Here is a 10,342-nt window from a genome sequence, read left to right as displayed (position 1 = left end):
AAGCGTCACGTTTATGCCTGGCCAGGTATCAGAGCGGCACAACTTTTAGAAAGTCTTACGTCCACTCGCATGTCCGGCCAACCGCGAGTCGTGGAAATAGCCGAGGGTGGCCTTCCTTAGACTGCGGGGTACCCCCACCTTAAAAGACTCCTGGGGAGCTTTCTCTGGTGGGATGTGGAGCGCAGGAGAACTCCGCCAGCGACAAACAGGTGCAAATCCAACGTGCCCGCAGCAATACCAGACTGCGTAGACGACACATGGCGCCGACAGCAATACCAGACTGTCAATACGCGCCCGCTCCTTGGGAGCACGGCTCTTGGAGCCCAAAACGGATCGCACTGCTGTGCCTTTGGTATCTCTTCTCTGCTTAACAGGATACCGGCTGAAGTGACGTGCTCACCCGAGGCGATCGACTCAAAAGTCAATTCGCCGTCGGGGTTCGCTCCTTTCGACCCATTGGAGCCAGAGGCCCCGGAGTCTACTCGGTGCGATTGCTCTCGGGAGAGGCGGACACAAGTGTCACACCGAAACGGGGGCACGCGACAAGGCGTGAGCCACGACGTTTAAACTCCCTTCCCGGTAGCGCACAACGAAGTTGTATCGCTGCAAAGTCAGCGCCCAGCGCGCGAAGTGGCCCGAGGGCTCGCGCAAGCGCTTAAGCCAGACGAGCGCCATGGGGTCCGTTTCCTCCACCAATGGCACTCCGTTGACAGCAGTGAAGCTTCCGGCGAGCGAAATCTCGAGTGGCGTCCCGTACTGAAATGCAGCGGTAGCCACTACGAGGGTTGCAAATGGTTGTAGGGCGCCAATAGGGACGACCCTGTAGCCACCGCATGGGAAGTCATTCACGATACCCGTGCGCGCGAGAAAGACGCGATCGAGAATCACGTGTAGCGAAAGACCAGGGAGATGCACAAAGCGCTGTCGGCGCGCGCGATTCTCCCAGCGCACCGCCAACCGCGAAGCGCCGCACGAAACAGCGGTTCTGCTCGCGAGATGGAAGGCAATGTTCTTCCTGGAGCCGTGCCGCAAGTGTGTGCAGCGGCTCCGAGGCAGGCGCCGCCGTTCGAGGGTCGCGCGCCTGTTTTCCGCCATGCACGCCAGACCCAAAGGGGCCAATAAACGGCACGGAGAAGAGTAGGGTTTCCGCACCAACGGATGCATGATGCCTCATGCGACGGGCAAACGAATTGACAACGGAGCACGGTGGCTCACATTTGCCGAAAGCGTCGCCAAGGCGCGCATGAGGAAAATGATCGTCAGAAAACGCGGCAACGGTGTCGCCTATGCGAGCTGGCTCGCGGACAACACTGTCAACCCTTCACGCTCGTGACAACGATGGGGCAGCGAGCGTGTGAATGCCAGCACCATGTGGCCTAAGTAGGGACGCTCCGGTGCGGCGGTTTGGTCACTCAGCTGCGCTGCTAACAAACGAAGGCCAGCGAGCGGAGACGACGCATTGGAGGGGCCCGAAAGCACGTACTCCGCGTGTGTCTCGACCAGCTGAGAAAACCCGAAACTGGCTAGGCTAGGACTGTAGTCCACATTCGAGCGGTCATCACCAAAGGAGGCCCCAAAGACGGGATCTCTCCCGGTGGCCGAAAGCCGAGGGCCGCTAAGGCGAGCTTACCTCGTGCTGCCGGCGTCGTCCGCATCGAACGAGATCAAGTCCGTCGCCACGGGATCGTGCAGGAACGAGCGCCTCGAGGGGGACTGCTCTGATGCCATGCCGAAACCAAGTTGGGCGCCAGTTATGTGGAGATAGGTTTGGCACAAAGCTTACCCTACGAGGCGACCGTGAAAGGACGCGACGTTCTCCACTGCCGCAGCGAACAAAGACGCTACGGCCGGGTTCGTCGACTCCGGCACGGCGCAGAAAAGGCACTCGGAGCAGGATGTCAACAAACAACACGGGTTTATTAACCCAAGATGCAGCACAGTACGACAGTCACGGCCTTGCAGGCCGTAAAGGGAACTCAGCAAGACCGATCGAGTACGCTTGCCAGCGGCGCTACGACTACCACACAAAGGGCAGCAGTCGAGCGCACGGACGAGAAGCCGCCTGCCAGAGCAGCGCGTCAACCTCTCGTGCTAGCCTGAGTGCATCTCTCCCGGGCAAGCCCGCGCCAGACAGGAGCGAGCTCAATGGGGAAGGGGGTTGTCACTGGCAGCCAATGAGGACAGGCGTTGCGCAGTGACGTAAGCTAGCTTGGTGGCGTGAGCATGTGAGCATGTCCAGGCATGCCCGGACGCGTGCCCGCGCGCCGGGAAGCTGACGCATGGCTCGCACCAGACAAAGAGGCCTGGCGCTGCCGCCGTGGTCTGCCGATTAACGACGGTTCCCGGCGCTCGAGCCGCGCGGTTCCAGCACGCGCGCTAGCTGGGGAACGAGGCGCCAAAGGGAAGGGCGCGCTCGATTCCCACAGGTTCCAGTGCAAGGTACGCTATATTTTTATGCAGGCCGTCTATAAAAATTCCCGGTTATGAAATTCTCGTTGCGGCTGAGTTTGTTATAATATGCTTTATTGTGCATTTATTCATCAACGTCAGATCGACATTGTCATTCTCAATGCGAGTGAAGTCCTCCTCTTGGTGTAATCAACAGCTTTGTAAGAAAAAAAGAGAAAAAAACATAGCTGATCCCTCCGTCATAGGAATTTCTATAACACGAAAGTGAAACGTGTCTTCACAGAAGTAGTGCTTATTGTGTAGCGATATATGAGGGCTTTACAATGTCTGGTCGTGTTTGGCAGCTATAGCACCGTTTGACGTGGATGCACCCATGTTGACGCCTACTGGCATGTCTCCATCGCGACGACTGACGCCCATGATCATGATTAAACCGTATGGTAGCTGTAGTTGTCAACGTATATTTTCACACAGCGAATCGTGTTCCTCACATTACGTATGTTAATGTGGTTCCTTCCCGACATGAAGCCTGTATAGGGTCTTTTTGCAACGCAGTTTCAAGCACCGGCATGACCCCGAGGTACAACACTGGGCTCCCACGCAGAGGGCTCAGGTTTGAACCTCGTTCCATTCTGGAAATTTTTCTTATGTCTTTTTTTTTTCATTTCGTGCGATAGTGGTTACGGACACCGGTGGCGGCGGCGGCAGACAACTACGGCGCCAAAAACGGCCGTTGAAATGATCTCATAACAGCTTTCGCTGTAAAAGTGTAAGTATGCTTGCGGGGGGGGGGGGGGGGGGTTGTATTTGTTCTCTTTATCGTTACTACATAATGTACTGCTGGCATTTTCAGTCTTTTAGCACGCAACACGAAACACCGACTGTGCCAGCACCTTAAAAAAGGCAGCAGAAACATAAGCTTCGAGCTCGTCATCTAGGTCCAAAGACGATTTGGTAGATTCTATGTAAGGCCGGGAAGGCTGCGCGCTGTGGTTTTCGGCATGCTTCTGCCTGGCACCGGCGTCCTCAGGTCAAATACATCGTGAGCACAATTACAAATTGAGCAAACATGCCCATGTTCATTTGGCACATTGACGTGTCTCTTACTGCAAGGGTGCGCCAAACATCAAAGGCCCACGCACCCTTGATAGTAGCACCTTCAAACAAAGCATGCCTACAGTCGGTAAATGTAAGCTCCGTCCAGAGCCGCTGCTTTCCCACTGACTGATTGACTGAAAAATATTTATTTACAGATGTTATTTACAGGAAAAGTGGAAGCGGTCCTTAAGGGGCCGCCGCGTACAAACACCTAGAGAGGATTGGCTTAGGTGCGCTATCTAAGCGAATTTGCTTATTTCCGTGACGGCAAGCAGTTTTGGTGCATTTCATGTAAGCGATTTTTCTATACAGACACATGTTCGAGTCACTGGTTTTCAGTCGAGAACTACAATTTCCAAATTTCTGAAAATATGTCAGTCTCGGCAGAACGGCGAAGCAATGATGCTATAGCAACAAATTGGGATGTAAGGCGAATAACGGAAAGCAGCTCGAAATTGCCAGCGCGTCGCTCAAGCGCAAAGGACGCACGAAAAAAACACACAGAGGATGAGCGCGAACTGTCATTCGTCACATCACGACACTTGAAGCGCGCTGTTCTAACATAAATCAGGACGCACAAAAAGAACGCACAGGTAAACACAGGACGAGCGCGAATAACAACTGTCACCGTTGTTATTCACAGCGCACTCCTTTCGCAAGCGCGGCTGCTGCAGCGAGCGGAGTGACCTTCGTACGCTCTGTGACTTCAGCGCAGACATCGCGGGGAAAGCATAAGACATACAACACCTCCCCCCCCCCATTCCTCTAGATAAGCGCGCGCGCAGGCGACCACGCCCTGTGGGGCGAAGAGCATCAGCGTGGCAGGAAACGCGCACGCATCGCAACGAGTGCGGCGACGACCTGTAAAGCGCGCCCCGCGCGCACATCGCGCCATCTCGCTGGTGAGCAAGAAAGCGGGCTGAAGTAAATGGTGTATATAAATAGTTCGCCCGTAGCACGCTGAAAGACGTATTTCTCGTGACCTAGCCGTCAAACTCTGCGCGCTGCAGAGCGAGAGGTCGCCCGGTCGGTTCCTCACGTCGGAAAAAGCTTTTCTGAAATATTTTTCGTTGTGGTTTATATATATATATATATATATATATATATGTAACGTATGAACAAGGCGATGGTAGGAGAAGGCGACGAAGAAGAAGTGCGCGTGCATTAGAATAAATGCATGGCAACTGAACCACGACGCGTCTCTGTTTTGTAACGTTACACAAGTCGACAGGATCGACCTCATCAACCTGCCATGGCTAAGCCGAAGCCTCCGCTCAACATACCGAAGTACAAGGGAACACCAGAAGACGTCCCCGTCGACAAGTGGCTTCTTCTTTTCGATACGAAGGCGGTCGAGGCATCGTGGACACCCAGCGATCGGGTCAGCCAGTTCAGCGAATACATCGAAGGGGAAGCGTTCAAGTGGTACCTAACAGAGATTTTCGGAAAAGGCGAGACATGGGACGATATCAAGAGCGGCATGCAAAACCGCTTTGCTACGACCGACGGAGATGCCTTCCGTCTCTTCATTCACTACCGGCTGAAAGGAGGGCAGACCATCAAGGACTACTACGACGAGAAAAAACGACTGGGCTCCTTGGCCGACCTTAAAGAGTGCCACATAATTTCTGGACTGACTGACGGTGTTCCTCCTGATGTGGACTAGCGCTCGCCGGACTGTCTTTCAACTCGTCATCAGAGTGGCTCGCCGCTGCTCAACGGGTCGAGACATCCTTAAAACGGGTGAGAGGAGTTTCTTTTGCTCGTAATCCTGGCACTACATCAGGAGCTTCACGTCTCTTCAGCAAACCGCAGCAGCCAACGTTGACTTCTCGACCGCGTGCCCCACAAAACGAATGTAGATATTGCTCTGCTGCTGGCTTCCCACGGCAGTTTCACTGGCACAACGAATGTCCGCGCCGCGGCAACGTGTCCGCTATTGAGACTAGACCGGGAAACGAGGAGAGCGACCCAGAGTTTCATTAATACGCTTCAAAGCTCTCATCAACGGAAGGTCAGTAACTGCAATTCTTGATACAGGAGCAACCATTACTTGTATCAGTGAGGATGTGTACAAACAGCTCAAACTTCAGTTGATGAGAGACTCAAGCATCGCTGTCCAGCAAGTTACTTCAAGCATTCGAACTTTGGGTCGCGTAAACATTCACTTGCAAATTGGGAATGTAACAAAGAAAGTTTATGTACACGTTCTGCGAGGCATGAGAACGCAATTAATTCTTGGCCTAGACAGCGCTTCGTACTTCAATCTTTCTGTAAATTTGGAAAACAAGTCAGTGACGCAAGGACATCAAATTTGAACCTACCGGATCATAATGAAAAGCAAACCATTGAAGCCCCGCTGATGAACACCCTGACTTCGGAAAACTTATCAGAGCGTGAATCTGCAGTGCTCGACTCTCTTTTAAACAAGTATGACGAGATCTTTTCGAAATCCCAAACAGATATTGGATGCATCACTACTGAGCAACATAGGATCGCACTTACCAATGCTGTCCCAATTCATCGAGCACCATACAGATGTTCACAGGCAGACAAAGCGGAGATTAACAAACAAGTTGACGCCCTCATTAAGCAAGGGGTTGTGAGGCCTTCGTTGTCCCCCTACGCCGCACCGGTCATCTTAGCGGAAAAGAAGGGCGAAGGACGTACTCGGCTATGTATTGACTACCGCAAGCTCAACGCCATAACGGTACCCGACTATCAACCAATTCCACGTATAGATGATATTCTTGACCACTTGGGAAAGGCGGAGTTTTTCACTACGTTGGATGTAACGTCCGGATACTGGCATGTCCGAATGCATCCCGATGACGTTCAGAAAACTGCGTTTGTCACGGCTAATGGTCATTATGAGTGGTTGGTAATGCCGTTCGGGTTAAAGAACGCTCCGGCTACATTTGAAAGAGCCATGAAATCAATAATAGCCAAACATCAGCTCACTAATGTTAACAACTACTTTGACGATGTGGTCGTATACTCGGAGACATTTGACGATCATATACGACACCTTGAGGCTTATTGAAAGCTCTTAAAACCGAGAACGTAGACTAAAACGAAAAAAAGTGCCAGTTTGCAAGATCCAGCATTGAATACTTGGTCCACAAGATTTCACGTGGAATAGTGACACCTAAGCAAAGTAACGTGGCTGCAATACTCAGATTTCCGACACCTAAACGAGAGAAAGATCTCCAGCGTTTCCTGGGCACTGTAAACACTTACAGACAGTACATCCCTCATTTCAGCGATATCGCTCTTCCCCTCACGAAGCTACTCTGCAAAGGCAGCAAGTGGTCGTGGACAGAAGCATGCGAGCAAGCCTTTCGGGAACTGAAGGAGCGAATGACTGAGAACCGGTGCTTCGCATATACGATCCTTCTATACCATGTACTGTGTACTGTGACGCGTCTGCCGAAGGCATTGGTGCAGTGCTGAAGCAGCCTGACGACAAAGGCAAGGAACATCCCATTGCCTATTATTCCCGCAAACTACTGAAGCATGAGATGAACTATGCTATTACAGAGAGAGAATGCCTTGCCATTATAGATGCCATTGATAAATGGCATTGCTACCTTCACGGAAAGCCATTCACTGTCGTAACGGATCACTCTGCACTTCAGTGGTTGAAGAATGTTAAGAATCCTCAAGGTCGTCTCTTCCGGTGGTCTTTAAAGCTGTCAATGTATGAAGTCAACATCAAACATCAAAAAGGCGTAAGCAACGTAGAAGCGGATACACTCTCCAGAGCCCCCATAGTTCAACTTCTGTCACACGACGAACTTCAACGATGCGCCAATGAGCACCCAAGAGGACCGTATTCATTGGAAAACAACATAGTCATCGTCAAAAGAAAAGGACTAAGGAAGATATATGTGCCACATGAACTGCGCCCTACCATTCTTAAGAACGCACATCAACATTTCGGGCATGTCGGAGTGAAGAAGACACTGTCACTCCTGTCTCCACAATACTATTGGCCGGATATGGTAACCGATGTTGCCACCTATATTCGGCATTGCGATACATGCCAGAGATGCAAGAAGACGAAAACAAAGAAGTATGGGACACTTGAATCACTGCCTCCAGCTGAAGAGCCTTTTGACCTCTTCGCAATGGACACCATTGGAGGATTTTCTGGATACGGCTCATCAAAAAGGTTTATCCATTTGGTTATTGATCATGCTACTCGCTACGTATGGGCGTTCGCTCATAAAAGTGAAAACAGTGACGCCTACATCTCATGCCTGAAAACCATTTTTGCTGCGGGAAAACCAAGGAAGTTCCTTTCAGATCGTGGAACGGGATTCACTGCAGGAAAATTTAAGCAGTTCCTAAAGCACAACCGAATACATCAACTCTTCACTTCATCTCATCATCCGCAATGCAATGGTATGAATGAGCGGACAAACCAGACCATTGTAACCAGACTTAAATGTAAGATCAATGACGAGCCACAGAAGTGTTGGACAAAACTGCTCTCGGAAGTAATAGACGAATACAACAGAACGCCCCACGAAGTTACTGGCTACGCACCTTCATTCCTGATGTATGGAATTCCATCGTATCCACTATTCTGGAACAACGAGAAGAAACTGTTGAAGAAGCGCGGAAAGCTGCGGTTAACAATTCCATCGCCTACCACAATAAGAACAAAGTCGTCTATGATAGGAATTTCTCCCGATTGAGTTCCAAGTCGGTGACTTCGTCCTTTACGAGACACCATGGCATCCCAACAACGGCAAACTGAGTTCCATCATGGAAGGTCCTTACAAGATTCTACGCAAGGTCTCACCAGTGAACTACGAGATCAACCGCTCTGTGTTTCCTTTAGGTAGAAACTCTGATATTGTTCATGTTAGCAAACTGCGGCGTTATTTTGTACCTTCTGAACTGCGACTTTCTCGGGGGGAGGGGGAAAAGTGTAACGTATGAACAAGGCGATGGTAGGAGAAGGCGACGAAGAAGAAGTGCGCGTGCATTAGAATAAATGCATGGCAACTGAACCACGACGCGTCTCTGTTTTGTAACGTTACATATATATATATATATATATATATATAATGTATATATATATATATATATATATTATATATATATATATATATATATATACAAACGTACATATACACATGCTGGATCTGACTGCGACGGCAAACACGAGCCGAGTGTCCATATAATTGATTTCGCAATAAAATTCTTACATCCTTGCTCAGCGAAGCGTAGTAATAGTGACGTAGTGACGAGAAACTTTTAGTACATAATATGCGTTGTATTCACATTAGCTGCGAGAACGTACTTTTGGTTAGAACGGACACCCCCTAGCTTGACTCTCTTGTAGAGATGAATTTAAGGCGCGCCACAGTTCTGGTGGCGGGCCTTGCATTCATTTTAGATGCGAAGCAGCTTTGCGCTTGTCTGTGTCCGTAGTTCCATTGGCGACTGTCCCACCTATAGTCGGTGACAAGCTAAGAATAAAAGGTAAAGTGTACCACGGTCCATTTGCATTATGCGCGTCCAACTACGGCCGCTCTTTACTTTGACGTAACGGTTAAGACAAACTAATTAAATATGCAACATGGCGCCGTTCGCGAGGAGAGGCGAGGTGCCGCTGCACCGAGGCCGAGAGGCGTAAATTCGATTTTCCTCAGTTTTCTGTGGTGTTTGTTTCTTCCAGAAGAAGCTCTTTTGTACTGTTACCCACACGCACTCAGCATAATCCTCGGCGGTCGTCATTCGATGAAATAGAAGCTTGTGATTGTGCCGCGTTTGGAGTGCACCGAAGCGGCAGCAGCTCGGAGCGCTTGACATCGCTTTATCGCGTTCCGTCGTTTGGACAGCGTGAGTAGCGACACGGCGTGTGTTCCCACCATCGCTCGGATACACCAAGCGTATCGCCTGATGGTCAACACACTCGGCGATTGTCGTCGCGTTCATTCGTGTGCAGTGAGGTGAAGTTGAAGTCGGAATGTGCGCGTCTGTGTGTGATTTACCGCCCGCAAAAGCCATGGCATTAGTGTTGCCACATGTGCGTGCGTGCGTGTGTGTGTCTTTGTGCGTGCGTGCGCGTGCGTGTGTGTGTGCGTGTGTGTGTGCGTGTGTGTGTGTGTGTGTGTGTTAGAGCTCGCAGCGTGGGAATTTTTGTGGTCTTTAGTGACATGCGATGTGCTTTGTGCGGTGAAGCGTGAGAGAAAGAAAGCGACCAACATAACCCGTTAGCGCAACACAGTGCGAAAACAAACAAACCAGGTGTGGTGAATATGCAGTGGTGTGTGCATTAAAAGGGAATTGTGGTGATCTGGTGCGTGTTTGATTACGTTACGTGTGCCTATTGGCGCGGCTTTGTCGTGTTAGCTAGTGTTCGCGGAATTCAGGTTCCAGCAGCCCATTATGACGTGCTAGGTTGGAGTGCCCGTTGCATAAGTCCTTTTTTCAAGCTCGATGCACGAACGCCGCAGCTTAATGTAGCAGTTCAAGATAAGTTGTCTTACAGCCCTATCAATGATGTTACCACTCTGGTGTTTTTGAAATACCGGAGTGGCGATGGCGGGCGAGTCGTCTGCAGGAACTTCATCAGAAGGAGAGTCGCGTTCCGATGTCACCTTGTGGGATCCATAGCGGAAAGAGGAGCCGCGTCGGCAGACGCAGGTAAATTCGGATACTGCATGCGTTCTATATTGGCTGTGGCCCGTAGACAGCCGAATGCGTCTGACGCGCGTAGCGTTTGTGGGTACATTCCTATATGATAGCACATGGTAACAGCAGGTAATATAGAGCGACAAGACCGCACAGACGAGCCGTCCGCATGAGGCCCACGTAT

This window comes from Rhipicephalus sanguineus, chromosome 10 (genome assembly GCF_013339695.2).
Source record: "Rhipicephalus sanguineus isolate Rsan-2018 chromosome 10, BIME_Rsan_1.4, whole genome shotgun sequence".
Lineage (NCBI taxonomy): Eukaryota > Metazoa > Arthropoda > Arachnida > Ixodida > Ixodidae > Rhipicephalus > Rhipicephalus sanguineus.
This window is presented reverse-complemented; position numbering follows the sequence as displayed.